The sequence below is a fragment of the Xyrauchen texanus genome, chromosome 45 (assembly GCF_025860055.1).
Source record: "Xyrauchen texanus isolate HMW12.3.18 chromosome 45, RBS_HiC_50CHRs, whole genome shotgun sequence".
NCBI classification, from domain to species: Eukaryota; Metazoa; Chordata; class Actinopteri; order Cypriniformes; family Catostomidae; genus Xyrauchen; species Xyrauchen texanus.
The window spans coordinates 592,512-609,562 of NC_068320.1; the positions used below are offsets into that span (position 1 = coordinate 592,512).

At 40.2% G+C, this 17,051-nt stretch overlaps 1 protein-coding gene across 3 annotated transcripts in view; it reads right to left on the reverse strand.

The window, feature by feature from the left end:
- Nucleotides 1-201: 201 nt before the first annotated feature.
- Nucleotides 202-17,051, reverse strand: part of LOC127637175 (shaker-related potassium channel tsha2-like) — a 32,285-nt gene continuing 15,435 nt past the window's right edge. For 2 of the 3 annotated variants that reach the window (XR_007969681.1, XM_052118104.1), the window contains exon 2: nt 202-3,527. The gene's annotated coding sequence lies outside the window, so the exon portion shown is untranslated. The remainder of the gene's footprint in view (nt 3,528-17,051) is intronic. The other variant, XR_007969682.1, reaches the window with a different exon arrangement.

Below are 17,051 nucleotides of genomic sequence, written 5' to 3' on the forward strand. Positions count from 1 at the left end.
AAAGTAACTTTAAAGTAAATAGATATGCAATTAGTTTTTCAATTAAGTAATTGGTAAAGTAATTTTAGAGAAGTAGTTAGTTATTTTTAGTAACCTCTATATATTAATTTACTCAGTTAGTTGTATGTTAACAATTGCATTAACTACAATAACAACAAACTAACAATGATCAATTTAACAGCATTTATTAATCTTGGTTAATGTTAATTATATACTAAAACATTTTTAACATTAGGGGAAAATTCACAAAAAAATGAAAAAAATGAAACAGTAGTATATTTCTGTCTATATAAACAGTAACATTAACGAAAAATGATTTTGCATTGTTAGTTCATGATACCTAATCAAATCCATTCTTGATACCTAATTCAATCAAATCCCAATCCAATTTTACAGTAAAGTGTTACCATATTTTGTTACTTTTGAAACTAAATAAGATAAGATAGATGTCATGGTTTGTACACTTGCATTTTGCTGTGATTCATTAATTCACTTTTTGTGCAGGTAAATCAAAGTTAAAGACCCAATTAAAGACACAAATTGTGGCATAAATTGAAACATGGGGATCTAAGACATGAGATGTTAACATTTGTGTAAATAAGGAACAATCCAATTCAAGGAAGACTGAGTGCATTACATTCATATTACAGAAAGAATCACATCGCTTCAGTGACGTTATCTTCTCAATATACATGATCTAGAAGGGTTAGCATATCCATTCATGTGATACAAGGCACTATTAAAGAAATATATTTATATGAACAACCAGTTAACCATGTGCAAAGCAACAGATTTATCATGCATTATTGCTTACTATGAACAAGAAACATCTAGACAGAAACTAAATGTGCAACACTGTTTGATCATTTCTCACAGCAGTATTCATCAATGATCAGCATAAGAATCATTTCCCTGCATTTGAATAAACCACTTGATTAACAAGGTGGTATTAAAGGAACATGTTAGATACGCACATACAGTTTCTATCCTAGTTTTGCACAGTATACTTAGTAGGCAACAGTGTAATTTCATATGTGAGTAGATGTATTTGACACTCACGAGCCATATGATGGAACATTTATGAAAATATATTGCGAAATATATATATACTACTCTGAGTGTGATTGAAGAAATTACAAATGGCCCACGGTCTCCTCGACCAAGGGCTCTCCTATTAGGTGGATCAGTCAGTTACTGGAGGCATTACAGTTTGGTGACATTATAACTGATAAAACATCCACTGTGGGAGAGATGAGCTGTTTCTTTACCCTTGTATGTTCAGTAAACTCAACACCTATGCCTATGTGCACGATAAACATTTTGGAATAATTCTTCTCTCCAAGGTCTACAGCAGCACATATGCTACAAATGATAGCATTAATAAGAAATTTTTTAAAGATCAGGTCTGATAAAAAATCAAATAAAACATCATTAATAATGTCTATGCCAATCCTTCTAGTAATAGCAATGTCTGATTCACAAGCGAATCATTCTTTTGAGTCAGTTATTTTTAGCGATTCAGTAAGATTATTCTGAACATAGCCTTTGTTTATGAGTAAACCTGTCAGGTGGGTGACATTATAAACCATATTTGAATCAATCTATACCATACCACAGTACCATAATCGAAAACATGTACAAAAAAAGCTGTGCAGGGTTTTCAGGGAAACTTTTGAGTGATGCCTGAAACAAATCAGCAAATCTTTTAATTGAAACTGCAGTTTCCCAACACGGCTCTGGACCACACAATGTTATTTAACAGTAATGTCCAATCTAAGTGCTGAGAGAAGATGATACACTTTTGTATTAATCAGAAAATAATAACAGTGCTGAAATCATTATAAAGTAAAATCATCTTGATTTCTCATGGAAAACTTCCTCTCGCACAACAACATACACAATTGGAGTTTGTTTAACAATAATGTACTGATGATAAATGAATGATGGACATTAATTTGACATAAGACACAGACATTTGTTTCTATGTGATATAAGCGAACATGTAATAAAGATGAATGTTAGGAAAAGTTCTGTTTTCAGGGGCTTGATGCAGTACATTTGTGCTTGTGAACAGGCGTGATCATGAATACCTGTTGAACACAAGCATTTTACTTAAAATGGGACATTATTTTATATACACTTTTACTAGAGAATTCTACTGCCATAAAATGATCTCTCAAGTATCATTAACATTGAAACTCTTTGTCTCATGCATTGCAACCGCCAATATTCGGCCTAAATATGCTAAAGTGTGATGGGTCGCCACTTGATATCCAATGTATAATTTGGGTAAAAAAAAAAAAAACAATGTTCAGTGCGAACCACTGTCTTACATATCACCACATTACAGAAAACATTTCATGAGGGAAAATACATTGTCAATACCTTTAATTCTGTATTGGGGCATATTGAGACTTTTCATTACATTATCAGTCAGTATTATTTATATTTTTCTGCCCTTTTACAGAATGTACACAGCCAGATCACCGCACATGGAGCACTGCTTACAGTTATGAGGAAAACCATGACATGTGTTCAAGCTGCTTCCAGAAATAAGGCCTGTGATGTGCTTGATGTAACTCAACACAGTGAGGTAAAATGCAGTAAAACAGCCAAACGGGACAGTGAGGTAGATGCTTTCAATGACGGGTGATAAATGATTCTGAAACTATATCAATGATTGTAAAATAAATAAACAAAGACACAAACATTTCTACTGCATAATTCATCCGATGTGGAAAGGTGCTGTAATTCAGAATCATAAAATGAGTATTTTACATTTTGATTCTTTTCACTGTAGGCAAAATAAACTGAGTGAAATACAGAAAACTGAAAATCATTTAGCAAAATTTCAAAAAGCTACAAAAATAACCTTACACCAGTTTAACAGATTCCATTTTTATATAAAAACTATGATACTTTAAAAAAATAGATATTTTACAATGTTAACCTAAACGGTCAAGTAATTTATCATGATTGATATATGCTGTCATTGCTCCCATTTTATATGACTGATTTCATGTACTTTTGAGTTTGTTTGTAAAAACAATAATTATTAAAAATAATAATAATCAAGATTTATTCCATGGCCAGCTTTCCACACATACCATAATATGTTTTGGTATAGCACATGATATGTAACGTTTCAACATAATACGTATATTAGGCTGGTATGAAGACATCCCAATAGCATGTTTTTGTTTTGAGCAAATAAACAAAGGGAAGCATCTCACACATTTTTTTGTGCATGTCATCTGTGAATTCAAGTTTAAAAGCATCTTTATATTTACCATAGAACCCCGTTGTCCATGTTTCCTCTGTTAGATTCCACATTTGACAAAACAATCCCTCATCAAACTCATTTGAGGCGTACATCTCAAAGAGAAAAAGAATGAATGCTCTTTAAAATGTCGACGTCCATACATTAGATGTGAGCGTGTAGTTTGTGTGGTGCTGCTTTGCTGAACGCTCATATTATCCTTGATGATATTCTGCATAATATCAGATGCCCATATTCATAACTGCACCTGAAAATCAAAAGAGAACAACACTCTAATACACTGTTAATTGTCAGGATGTCACAAAACAGATAGAATTAAAGGTCAAGTGTGTAATTTCTACACCACTAGTGTCACTTGATTGAATTACAAAAGTAATATTTTAAAAAGGTTTCCTGAACACTCTGCCATTAGTCGGTCAAAAAGATAATCCTGGCCCAAACAATTGAGCCAGTGTTGCTGTGTCGGGCTGTTAGAATGTTTTAAAAAAACGAAAACTGTGATTTTCAGGCCTAAATAAGTCTTTGTTAAAAAGAGTGGGAATCATATACATGGAATATTTGTACTACATAATGTACAAGTATTGTGTCTCTATGCAGGACCATTCTTAATGAATGAGTGAAGGGGTAAAAAAAGATGATAAAAATGGTGAAAAACATAAAAAGTTAACCAGTTACAGCACCTAAAACATACACTTCCCTATCTGTCACTCACTCGACATTGTGTCGATGTAGTTACACTAGGGGTCACCCTTGGGAGCCCCAATCGCCTCTTATCTTTGAGAAAAGCGAGTGGAATTTGCATGCCACTCCCCCAGACATACGGGTATAAAAGGAGCTGGCTTGCAACCAATCATTCAGATTTTCTACCGCAGGTGTGGTAGCCCAGTCGCAGGCTGACGCGGAGCTGGCGGTCATGCTTGCCTTGGCAGCTGCGAGCGTCGGGCTGGAGTGGAATCCTCCGTTCACCCCTGAACCCTTGCGGCTCGGTGATTGGTTCCTGGGCCCAGAGTGCCGCTCACGGCCATGTCCCACCCTGGTACATTTCTTTCCGGAGATGCATGATGAGCTCACGCGATCGTGGCGGGCACCTTTTACTGCCAGAACCGGTTCACAGGCTCCTCCGCTCTCACTACCCTCGATGGTGGGGCGGCCAGGGGATACTTGGCTATTCCCCAGATGGATAAGGTGGTTGCGGTGCACTTGTGCCCGCAGAGTGCCGCCACGTGGCGGAGCCATCCAAGGCTCCCATCCAGGGCCTGTAGGCTTACGTCGTCACTGGCGGCTAAGGCCTACGGTGCTGCTGGACAAGCTGCCTCCACCCTGCATGCCATGGCTCTCCTGCAAGTGCACCAAGCCAAGGCACTCAAAGGACTGTCCCCCTCCACCTTGAAGGTCCATGTAGCCACTAAATCGGCACATCACGATGCAGTAGACGGTAAGTATTTAGGGAAGCACAACTTGATCATCAGGTTCCTGAGAGGTGCTAGGAGGTTGAATCCCCCAGATCGCACCTCATCCCCTCTTGGGACCTCTCTGTGGTCCTTCGGGGACTACGGGGAGCTCCATTTGAGACCCTGGAGTCAGTTGAGCTAAAGGCACTATTTTTGAAGGCTACCCTCCTGACACTTCCATCAAGAGGGTAGGTGACCTTCAGGTGTTCTCTGTCAACTAAACATGCCTGGAGTTTGGTCTGGGCTATTCTCATGTGATCCTTAAACGCTGACCGAGCTATGTGCCCAAGGTTCCCACAACCCCGTTTAGGGATCAGGTGATGAACCTCCAAGCGCTACCCCAGGAGGAGGCAGACCCAGCCTTGGTGTTGCTGTATCCGGTGTGTGCTTTGCGCATCTATTTGGATCCCATGCAGAAATTTAAAAGCTCTGAGCAGCTCTTTGTCTGCTTTGGACAGTAAAAAGGGAGTGCTGTCTCCAAACAGAGGATCGCCCACTGGGTCATTGACACCATTGCTATGGCATATCATGCCCAGGACGTGCCACTCCCCTTGGGGCTACGAGCCCACTCTACTAGGAATGTCGTGGCCTTCTGGGCCCTTACCAATGGCGCTTCTTTAGCAGACATCTGCAAAGCAGCGGGCAGGGCAACACCCAACACCTTTGTGAGGTTCTATAACCTCCGGGTTGAGCTGGTCTCGTCCCGTGTGTTGTCAGGTACGAGCAGGTAAGTTCCGGGACAGCTGGCCGGGTGTACCGCTTCCGCATAGCACCTTTCCCCTCCCCGAGGTGAAGACGTGCGCTTTTACTCCCAGTTGTGTTCACAAAGCTGTTGAAACTGGATGACCTTCCTCCTTAGCCCTGTGAGTTTTCGGAGAAACTGGCTCCCGGCACAGTACGTGTGCTAACTAGTCCCTGTACTGGGGTAGGTGCTCCATATGTGCTGGTTGCCCATAGGTAACAGGACTTCTCCACATCATATACTTCCAACAAGACTCAGTAAGACCATGTGATGTATTCCCATTCACATACCCCCCCCTCTAGGTGAGGTGTGGTCTTCGCAGTGTCCACCCCTTCGGAGGGACACCCCCCAATGATGGACCACTATATGGCCCCCAGCTGAACGATTTCGTTCTTTTTGGGGAGAAAAAAGGAGAAGAGGCTGCGGCTGGGTCTGACGGTCCTTATTTTTGGGCAGTCAACCTCTCCCGAGATGTAGGGGACCATGTGACACCTGTAGGAGCGTTGGGGGAGGTTACATGAAGGCCTGGTGTGCTGGCTACGAGGCATGCAAAGTTCTGCCCGTCTCGCACCACCAGTCCACATAACAGTTCAGTTAGTTGTGGCATTTTGTATAGGGACCCTAGTGTCACTACATCGACACAACGTCGAGTTCGATAAATTGTGTCCCTCCTGCCGCAACACTGAACTACCTGCTGAAATGGCTGGGACCTTGTTTCGGCTCCTCAGCATAAAACCTGAATGAGTGGTTGCAAGCCAGCTCCTTTTATACCCGTATGTTCGGGGTAGTGGCAATTTACACTCGCCAATTCGCCTTTTCTCAAAGATCAGAGGTGTTTGGGGCTCCCAAGGGTGACCCCTAGTGTCACTACATCGACAAAACATCTCGTTCCCTCCATCAGGGAACAGAGATTACAAAAGTAACCAGGATGTTTCTCTTATTAATTCCTAGGCGGGTTGATACTGTATCTCACGATTCTGTTCTATGTATGATTCAATATCATCTCAAATCAATTTAACAACACTTAAATGACAAAGAATAAAAGATAAAAAGTGTTCATTTTTTTTTTAAAACATTTCTGCAAAATACACATCAAAATTTCTCATCAGAATACATTTCTCTAATACAAAATTTAAAGATTTAATATAACTTTATCTATGAGAAAAGATCATAAACCAATAAACTTGACCAGGTAAAGGACAAACAATATCTGAAAAGGAAACTGAATAGAACCTGAAAAGAATGTCCTGAAAAATAGCACTGGTTGCAATCAAAACTCCTCTATTACATACTTTTGGCAGTATAACACACAGGGGCTGTACTTTACTTTGTTATTCACAAGAAGCATCTCCTGACATGGATCATGCCTTGCAAAAAAAGAGATCTCAGAAGACCTACAATCAAGAATTGTTGCTTTGCGTAAAGCTGGGAAGGGTTACAACATGTTCTCAAAGAGCTTAGATATTCATCTGTCCACAGTTAGACAAATTGTATATAAATGGAGATGATTTGATACTGTCTACTCTCCCTAGAAATGTCTGTCAGCCAAGAAGCCTGAAGTTTGCCAAAGACCACCTTGACACTTGTTTTGTGGACTAATGAAACAAGGTTGAATTTTTGGGGAACAACACGCAGCACTATGTATGGCGTAAAAAGGGCACGGCATACCATCATGAAAACATCATCCCCACGGTGAAGTAGAGTAGAGGGGGCATCATGATTTGGGGCTGCTTTGCTACTTTGAGACCTAGACCGCTTACCATCAATTAATGAACAAGTTTATCATGATATCCTGCAGGATATTGTCAGGGTGGCTGTGCACGATCTGAAGCTCAGTAGAAGTTGGGTGATGCAGCAGGACAATGACCCTAAAAATCGAAGTAAATCTACTACAGAATGACTTCAGAAAAGAAAATTCACCTTTTGGAGTGTCCCAGTCAGAGCCCAGACCTGAACCCAATCGACATGCTGTGGAATGACCTCAAAAGAGAGGTTCACATCAGACATCCTATGAATATGACTGAGCTGAAGCAGTTCTGTTAGGATGAATGGTCTAAAATTCCTCTGAACGTTGGGCAGGTCTAATCTGCAGCTGCCGGAAACGCTTATTTGAGATTATTGCTGCCAAAGGAGTATTGACCAGTTATTAAATAATAAAAAGTGTTCACTTACATCTTCAACAATACTGTGAATGTTTAATGGGATGTGTTCAATAAAGACATGGCAGATTACAACTGTTTGTGTGTTGTTAGCATAAGCATATAGTGTTTGTCTATCCTTGTGACTTTGTTAAAGATGAGATCACATTTTATGACCAATTAATACAGAAAACAAGCTAATTCCAAAGGGTTCACATACTTTATCTTGCCACTGTATGTGGACATTGCACCCAGAAACTGGAGCTCACAAGTGCCTATACCTCCACAAACACTCCCAGCTTCGGATTATGTAAAGAACTTTAGATTGTCATTGAATGTACAGTTTGTCTGCAATTTGCCTTGCTTTTTTTGCGTTCAGTGTGGAAGTGCCTTAAGGCTGAAATGAACTACTTCAGGTTAGATGTTTAAAACAAACCGTGATGATTTGCAAACACTGTAAATTTCATCCCCTTGAAAGTCAGAACTAAAGCCATGCTGTTGTATTCGCATTGCACCAACAACTGCAGCAAGCCACAAAGTCATGCTGACCTCCTCAACACCTGTGAGCTGTAACACAAGCCAATAGCACAAGTGCCACACATGACAACACCATTATGCAGGCACTGTTGTGTCTTGCTCACCATATTTTCCAGAGTCAATGTGTACATGTATTTAGATCCTTAGACTGAGTATTCAGGGGTTTCATTGGTCAAGAGAAGATAAAAATGATCATAACTGGCACTGATTAAATATTATTTATTATTATTTTATGATTATTTACTCAACCTCATGTTGTTCCAAACTCATATGCTGTTATTTTTTCCCAGGAACATGAAAGGAGAATCTTCACACATAGTTCTTGTACATGCAATGACAATTGATAGTGACCACGGCTGTCAAGCTCCAAAAAAAGACAAAGAAACACTATATAAATATCTTAAAAGTAGTCAATATGACTATGTGCACTGTATTCCAAGTGTTTTGATGTCATCAGACAGTTTTGTGGGAGGAACAGGTGACATTTTCTATTATTATCACTGATAATCTTGCCCTCCAAAGAAGCTTGTGTCTAGACTAGCATTGTGTTCAATTACCACATATGCAAGAATGTGGGATAGGAATCATAAGGAATTTCATGATTCTGGTTCCAATTCCGATTTCTCTAAGCAATTTCAGTCAGACAAGATGACATGGATGATTGCGGTTCAGTAAGTTTTTCATTAACTTAGAAAAAAAAACAGCTGAAAAGAGTCATTTGTTCATGAGGTATCATTGTATGTTTTCGGGTGTGGAGTCAAACTAATTGACTCATAAGACCCATAAGGAATCGGACTACAGTTGTCATGCTTCATTAAGTTTTTATGCAATTTAGACAATAAAAAAAAGTCACTGGACTTCCTGTTGCTGAAGGCACGCTGCACGAGAGTTTGTTTGTAGCCTGCTTAGCATTGCTTATTCTTATTCTCAAACGTTCATCGTTATACTCATCATTCATCATTACATCCTTTGTGCGCGCATCGGGATGCGCTCTGTTTGACTGAAACCTGGCTTAAACCGGATTAATATATTCGTTTAAATGAATCTACTCCCCCAGCTTATTGTTATAAACATGAGCCTCGTCTGAAGGGTCGAGGAGGAGGTGTTGCTACAATTTACAGTGAAGTTTTTGGTGTTACTCAGAGGACAGGATATAAATGTAAGTCTTTTTAACTAATAATGCTTAATGTGACACCGTCAGATATAAATAAAAAACCTCTGTCGTCTTTTGTCCTTGCTACAATGTATAGATCACCCAGGCATTATTCTGATTTCCTAGGTGAATTTGCTAATTTTATATCAGATCTAGTAGTTACTGTAGAAAGAGCTTTAATTGTTGGTGACTTCAACATTCACATAGATAATGAAAATGATACATTGGGATTAGCATTTATCAATATTCTCAACTCTCTTGGAGCCAGACAAAATGTAACAGGACCAACTCATCGCCATAATCATACGCTAGATTTAATTCTTTCATATGGAGTTGATGTTGATAATATAGAAATTCTGCAGCAGAGCGATGATCATTACATTGTCTCTTGTATGCTGCAATCAGCTAATGTTACTCAATCTACACCACGCTATTGTTCAGGTAGAACTATTCTTTGACCACTAAAGATAGCTTCAATAATAATCTTCCAGATCTATCTCATATACTCAATAAACCCCAAAGCCCAGAAGAACTTGATGAAATAACAAAAAATATAAATGCATTCTTCTCTAGCACTCTTGATATTGTTGCCCCACTTCGATTAAAGAAAATTAAAGAAATAAGCCCTGCACCATGGTACAATGATCACACTCATGCTCTCAAGAGAGCAGCTCGGAAAATGGAGCGCATGTGGAAAAATACAAAATTAGAAGTATTTTGTGGTGCGATAGTGTCTGTAGATACAGACAGGCACTAAAAGCTGCCAGGTCAGCATATTTTAGCAAACTCATAGAAAATAACCACAACAATCCTAGATGTTTATTCAGTATTGTGGCTAAATTGGTTAGGAATAAAGCCTCAACAGAAACAGATATTATGTCGCAGCTCAAGAGTAATGACTTCATGAATTTCTTTACAGATAATATTGAAATAATCAGAAATAAAATTGGAATTATGCAATCATCTGTCATAGCACCTCAGAAAACAGTGTCTAATAATTTTCCTCACGTGCAACTTCAGTCCTTCTCTGACATAGGTCATGAAGAGCTAACAAAACTTATCGAAACATCAAAAGCCACAACATGTTTGTTAGATCCTATACAACTAAGCTCTTAAAAGTGGTATCTCCTGTAATTTCAGAACCTCTTCTTAATATTACTAACTCCTCGCTATGCTTAGGACATGTCCCAAGAAACTTTATAATGGCAGTTATCAAACAGCTTATTAAGGAGCCACAACTTGATCCTGGAGAACTTGCTAATTATAGACCGATTTCAAATCTCCCGTATATGTCAAAAATACTAGAAAAGGTAGTATCCTCCCAAATATTTTCATTTCTACAGAGAAATAGTATACGAAGAATTTCAGTCAGGATTTAGGCCTCATCACAGTACAGAGACTGCACTTATCAGAGTTACAAATGACTTGCTCTTGTCAGCTGTGGGGCTGCATTTCTCTTCTAGTGCTTTTAGATCTTAGTGCTGCATTTGACACGATAGATCACGACATTCTCTTGAATAGGCTAGAGAATTATGTTGGAATTTGTGGAGTGGCATTAGCATGGTTTAGGTCATATTTAGCAGACCGCTACAACTTTGTCTATGTAAATGAGGAATTGTCAAACCAAACAAAAGTAAAATATGGAGTGACACAGGGATCAGTTTTAGGGCTTCTGCTTTTCTCCATGTATATGCTTCCCCTGGGAGATATTATCAGGAATCGTGGAATAAGTTTCCACTGCTATGCTGACATTACACAACTTTATTTTTCTTCAAAACCTGATGAGATTTCACAATTCTAGAAATTAGCAGAGTGTATCAATGAAATAAAAGATTGGATGGCCAGAAATTTCCTTCTACTCAATTCTGACAAAACAGAGGTTCTAATTATTGGACCAAAAAACTCTGAAAATAAGCCACTACAGTATAATTTGACGTGTCGCAGAATGATGATGACTAAATGCAGCCAGTGCCAGCCAAACATCACTTCAGTCTATTATGATGGACTTCAGAGGATGAACTGATGACAACTCCAATGATAAGGCATGGGATACTTCATATGCCATTGTCTGAATCTTGGATTTAGGACGGACCACACCGAACCTCACCGAAATAACTGGCCGGTTGAACTGCGTTTCACATCCCTGATCTCTGCCTGCATCACCTCGGTCTATTGATGGACTACGATCTTGAAATGGAATGCATAGACTAACTATTGCCAACAAAAGCCTTCATCAGCCAAATAACAAGGACAATTGCATCTATGTGAACTTCTACAGTTAATCCAGGATGAATTTCAAAGACAATGGTCATTAATCTTACAGTTCAAACAAAATCGATGTTTAAACACTGACCCTTAACACTTACATAGTTTAATCATTATAAACCATGACTTTAACTTAACATAAGTAATATTTACATTATATTCATGAATACATACGTTATTTGTAATAAATTTGCAAAGATTTCAAACAAACTTCTTTCATGTTGTCATTATGGGGTATTGTTTGTACAATTTTGAGGAAAATAATTAATTTAATCCATTTTGGAATAAGACTAACATAACAAAATGTGGAAAAAGTGAATACTTTCCGGATGCACTCAATGTCCATAAAACAAATCCAATATTTTATTTTATAAACTGATATAGTGCTTATAATTGTATTTCTTCACCCAAAAAAAGATGCAATATGAAAACAATAAGAAAACGCAATCCACTTATCAGAAGATTAGGGATTTATATTTAGTCATCAAGTTTTAGTAATTTATTTCCATGTGAAGAAATTGTTAATGTATTAGGAAGAAGGAAATAACAGTACGCACAGTAGTCCAGCAATTGTGGATGGCATGTGTGCATTAGTAATCGCATTTACTCACAAAATCCAATGAAACCAATTGTACATTCAGTGAATATGACATTTACTCACTGGGAAAGAGTACTATTTTTTTTTTACTAAAGTAAAAGTACTGCTACTGAAGAAATAATTCACTTGAATACCAGTAGAAGTACTGAAAAATATTATGACTTAAGTAAGAGTAAATAAGTAGTTTGCCGAAAAACTACTAAAGTAATTACGCTACAAGTTACTTTATGAAAATTATATTATATATAGTGTATATGCTTCCATTTCTAGAACACCAAGACATTTTTGTTCTTGAAAGAAATTGATGCGTCCTTTCACCAAGGATGCATTAAACTGATCAAAAATACTGACAAAATCCTTGATGGCAAATTATTATTATGGTTCGAAATAATTGTGATATTTATTTTATATTTTTCTTAACCCGTGATGACAAACATATACTGTACAGCTATATTCTATTTTATAATGTATCTCAGAGGTCAAAGTTTGCAGTTTAAAGCGTTTTTGATTTCTCATCATGAAAGCTCATGTAATACAATATGAGATTTTTTTTAGCACAAGAGTAAATCTGTACTATGTTAATAGATGACTGTACTGTAGTAAACTGTATGTCCCAGGTGAACCAACCCTCCCTACTGTTCACATTCGACAGCCAGGCGTATCAGTACAAAGTTCTCCCCTTCGGCATGTCTCTGTCCCCTTGCGTCTTCATGAAAGTCGCAGAGGCAGCCCTTGCCCCACTCCGAGGAGCCGGCATCCGCATACTCAATTACCTCTACAACTTGCTGCTTGGGGTTTCAGGTCAACTGGGAAAAGAGCAAGCTCGCCCCGGTTCAGAGCATCTCTTTTTCTGAGTTAGACTCAGTCTCAATGTTAGCACGTCTCACCAACGAGCGTGCGCAGTCAGTGCTGAAATGCCTCACCACCTTCAGGCCAGGCACAACGGTCCCCTTAAAACTTTTCCGGAGGCTCCTGGGGCATATGGCGTCCACCGCAATGGTCGTGCCGCTGGGGTTGATGCATATGAGACCGCTTCAACACTGGCTTCGGACTCGAGTCCCGAGACGAGCATGGCACCATGGCACGCACCGGGTGATGGTCACCCCCGCCAAACATTCAAACCCTGGATAGACCTCTGCTTTTTGCAGGCAGGAGTGCCCTTGCAGCAGGTGTCCCGAAGCGTCCTGGTCACAACCGACGCCTCCAGATCGGATTGGGGCGCCGTGTGTAACGGACACGCTGCGCTGGCACATCAATTGCCTAGAGTTGCTGACTGTTTTCTTTGCTCTGCGGAAGTTTCTCCCATTAGTTCGAGACAAACATATCCTAGTCAGGTCAGATAGCACCACCGCGGTAGCGTACATAAATCACCAAGGCGGCTTACGCTCCCGCCACATGTCGTGACTCGCCCGTCGTCTCCTCAAGTCGCTGCGCGCCACTCACATCCCCGGCGACCTCAATGTGGTAGCGGACGTGCTGTCACGACAACGATGGCCCGGTGGAGAGTTGAGGCTTCACCCCCAGTCGGTCCAGCTGATCTGGGAATGATTCGGCAAGGCCCAGGTAGACCTGTTTGCCTAGTGGCTACCTACTGGCTCACTGGGGCCTGGTTCTTGGACCTCGTACTCTTCGCGACTGGCGAATTCCCCTGAGGAAAGACCTTCTTTCCCAGGGATGGGACACACTCTGGCACCCGCACCCAGACCTCTGGAACCTCCACGTCTGGCCCTTGGACGGGACGCAGAAGATCTAGCTGGTCTACCGCCTGCCGTCATAGACACAATCAGCCAATCCAGAGCCCCCTCTACCAAGCAACTTTACGCCCTGAAGTGGCGCTTGTTCGCAAATTGGTGTCCTTCCCGGGCTGAAGACCCACAGAGGTGCGCAGATAAGTCAGTGCTCTTATTCCTGCATGAGAGGTTGGAGGGGAGGCTGTCCCCTTCCACCTTGAAGGTGTATGTAGCTGCTATCACGGCCCACCACAACGCAGTAGATGGCAAGTCTTTGGGCAAGCACGACTTAATCATCAGGTTCCTAGGAGGTGCCCGGAGGTTAAATCCTTCCCGCCAAGCCTGTTCTCCTCCTGGGATCTCTCAGTGGTCCTCACGAGCCTTCAGAGACCCCCCTTCGAGCCGCTAGAATCAGTTGGACTCAGGGCCCTCTCTCTAAAGACTGCCCTGCTGATCATGCTCGCCTGGAGTTCGGTCCGGCAGACACACATGTGATCCTAAGACCGCGACCGGGCTAAATGCCCAAGGTTCCTACCATGCCCTTCAGAGACCAGGTAGTGAACCTGCAAGCGCTGTCCCAGGAGGAGGCAGACCCAGCCACTTCGTTGCTGTGTTCGGTATGTGCTTTGCATACCTACTTGGACCGCACGCAGAGCTTTAGACGTTCTGAGAAGCTCTTTGTCTGCTTTGGTGGATAGCAGAAAGGGAACGCTGTCTCTTTCCCACTGGGTGGTGGACGCCATTTCATTGGCCTATCACACCCAGGCCATGCCCTGTTGGCACTGGCCAGAGGCACCTCCCTGGCAGACATATGTAGAGCAGCGGGTTGGGCAACACCTAATACCTTTGCGAGATTTTACAATTTCAGGGTTGAGTTAGTATCGTCCCATGTTTTCTCAGGTCTGAGCCGGTAGAACTCGGTAACACGCTGACGGACTGGCCGGGTGGATCGCTTGCACCCAGCGCCCTTTCCCTCGGCCGAGGTAAACCTCGCAGGGTCTTTTCCTCCTGAAAGAATAGGAAATAGGAGTTCTGCTCTATGCAAGAAACATAGAAAGAAAAGAGGCCCGGCTTGGCCCAGGCCAGGTTGGCAAGCGTCGCCTTGTTCCCCTGTTTAGGGCAACCAGAAGGATTCCGATTACTTTTATGGGGCATTGGGGAAGGGTATGTGCAGTCTGACACAACTGGTTGCCTTTGCACGTGAAATACCTGGCCGCTCCTGTGTCAGCAGTACACGTACATGGCTCAGCGCATGACGTGATTTAAATTGGACCCCTAGTGTCACTCCGTGACAGACGGAGAAGGTAATGTAATGACGTATGTAACCTTCGTTCCCTGATGGAGGGAACGAGAAGTTGTGTCCTCCCGGCCATGTCGCTGAGCCGAGCCACTGTGGTGGCCGGACCATTTCCGGCTCCTCAGAAAACTCCTGAATGAACTCGACTTTGTACCCATATGTCTGGGGGCAGGGTATGCAAATACTGTCTGCCTAATTCTCATTGGCCTTTTTTCATAGATCAGAGGCATATTCGGCGCTCAAAAGAGACCCCTAGTCTCGCTTCTTCGACACAACGTCTCGTTCCCTCCATCAGGGAATGGATGTTACATACGTAACCTAGACGTTTCCTTGATAAACAATTTTTTTTTTATATTTTAGAAAAATGTAATCTGTATATTATAAAACTTACAACATCAACTTATCAAATACTTAAAATGTATGTAATCAGTGACAATGTACAAGCAAATGTATCTAACATAATTATGCATTTCTATTCTGGTGTCAACATGTTTGGCTGATTTTTATCCCACTCTATCCCCAGTGGATCATTTTACTCTTTGCAGAACAAAAAGTACATTTCATTAAAGTTTTACAAGTAATGAAAGGAACTGTTTTGCATATTTACTGAAAGTAATAATAATAATAAATTCAAACTTATCTTTTCATGATTCAGGCCTTGTTCAAAGTTATGTGAGAGTATAGAATCATGAATTCAGTACTGTAAATCGAACCAAATCCTTATGGCCTTTATCATTTCTGTTTTGAAAAAAAGTAATATTTTATAAAATACAGGAAATAACATTTCTTTTTTTATCTGATTAATAAAATAAATAAGCAAATATTAATTGAGTATCATAATAATCACTAGTTGCAGCCCTCGTGTCACCTTTTCCTTACAAAAGCATTGTAAAGTGCTAAATTGGTAATCAAGAAAATGTGCTTATTATTAGAACAATTGAAAATATTTGCCACAATACTTGCAAGTCAAATTTTGGTTTTAAAAATAGGCAAAAAGAAACACATTTCTCCTGAAATTCTATTTTCTTCTAAAGTCTATTGTTTTACAGAGATGAAGGCTATTCCATGTATTACTGTTTTAAACCAGGAAGTGGACGGACCAGATGCACAACAAAAGACAAGTAAATCACAGTGTCTAGTTTGAGAAACAGACTCCTCACAGGTCCTAAACTAGCAGCTTCTAAATGCCAAAAACCTGCACTGCTGCAAGAGGATTCTTGGACAAACAGTATAAATAAAATACATTTATTTAAATAGCAATAACCATTTGTAACATTCTAAATGTCTCTAAATCATCTCTGAGCTATATGTGCATTGTGCCTGAAACACATTCCTATTTCAGGTTTATTCTCATTCACGTAAATTGGCTATTAAGTTAACATTCTGTACATATAATGTAATATCATAGAGGAGGAAATTTATCCTCTGTGATATTGCAGCAATTATCACGATATGGAATGAGATTATTAAGCCAACATGAATCAACTCCTACATGCCAACTGAAAAAAATAAGACAAAAATAATCATGTCACACTGCAGTGTTTAGTGAGATATGATTGATATAAACACTAAAAGTGGTTGCTCTGTATATGTATATATGTATTACAGTTGTAATAATAAAGTCTTAATTAACAATAATAATATCTACATTTTAAATAACTATAATAAGTAAATGGTAGCATTTGGTTATGTCTTTCTTTAGCATCCATCCCTGTCACACTTTTGTCCTCTAGCGGGTGAGGCTTTTCAGACAGAGAAAGAGCTGCACAGGGCAGGGAAGTACAGTACAGTACCATGAGTGAGAGTGTTACCCAACAGGACAGTTTATTTTGAAAAAGTGGCGAAAGGTTACGGAATTTA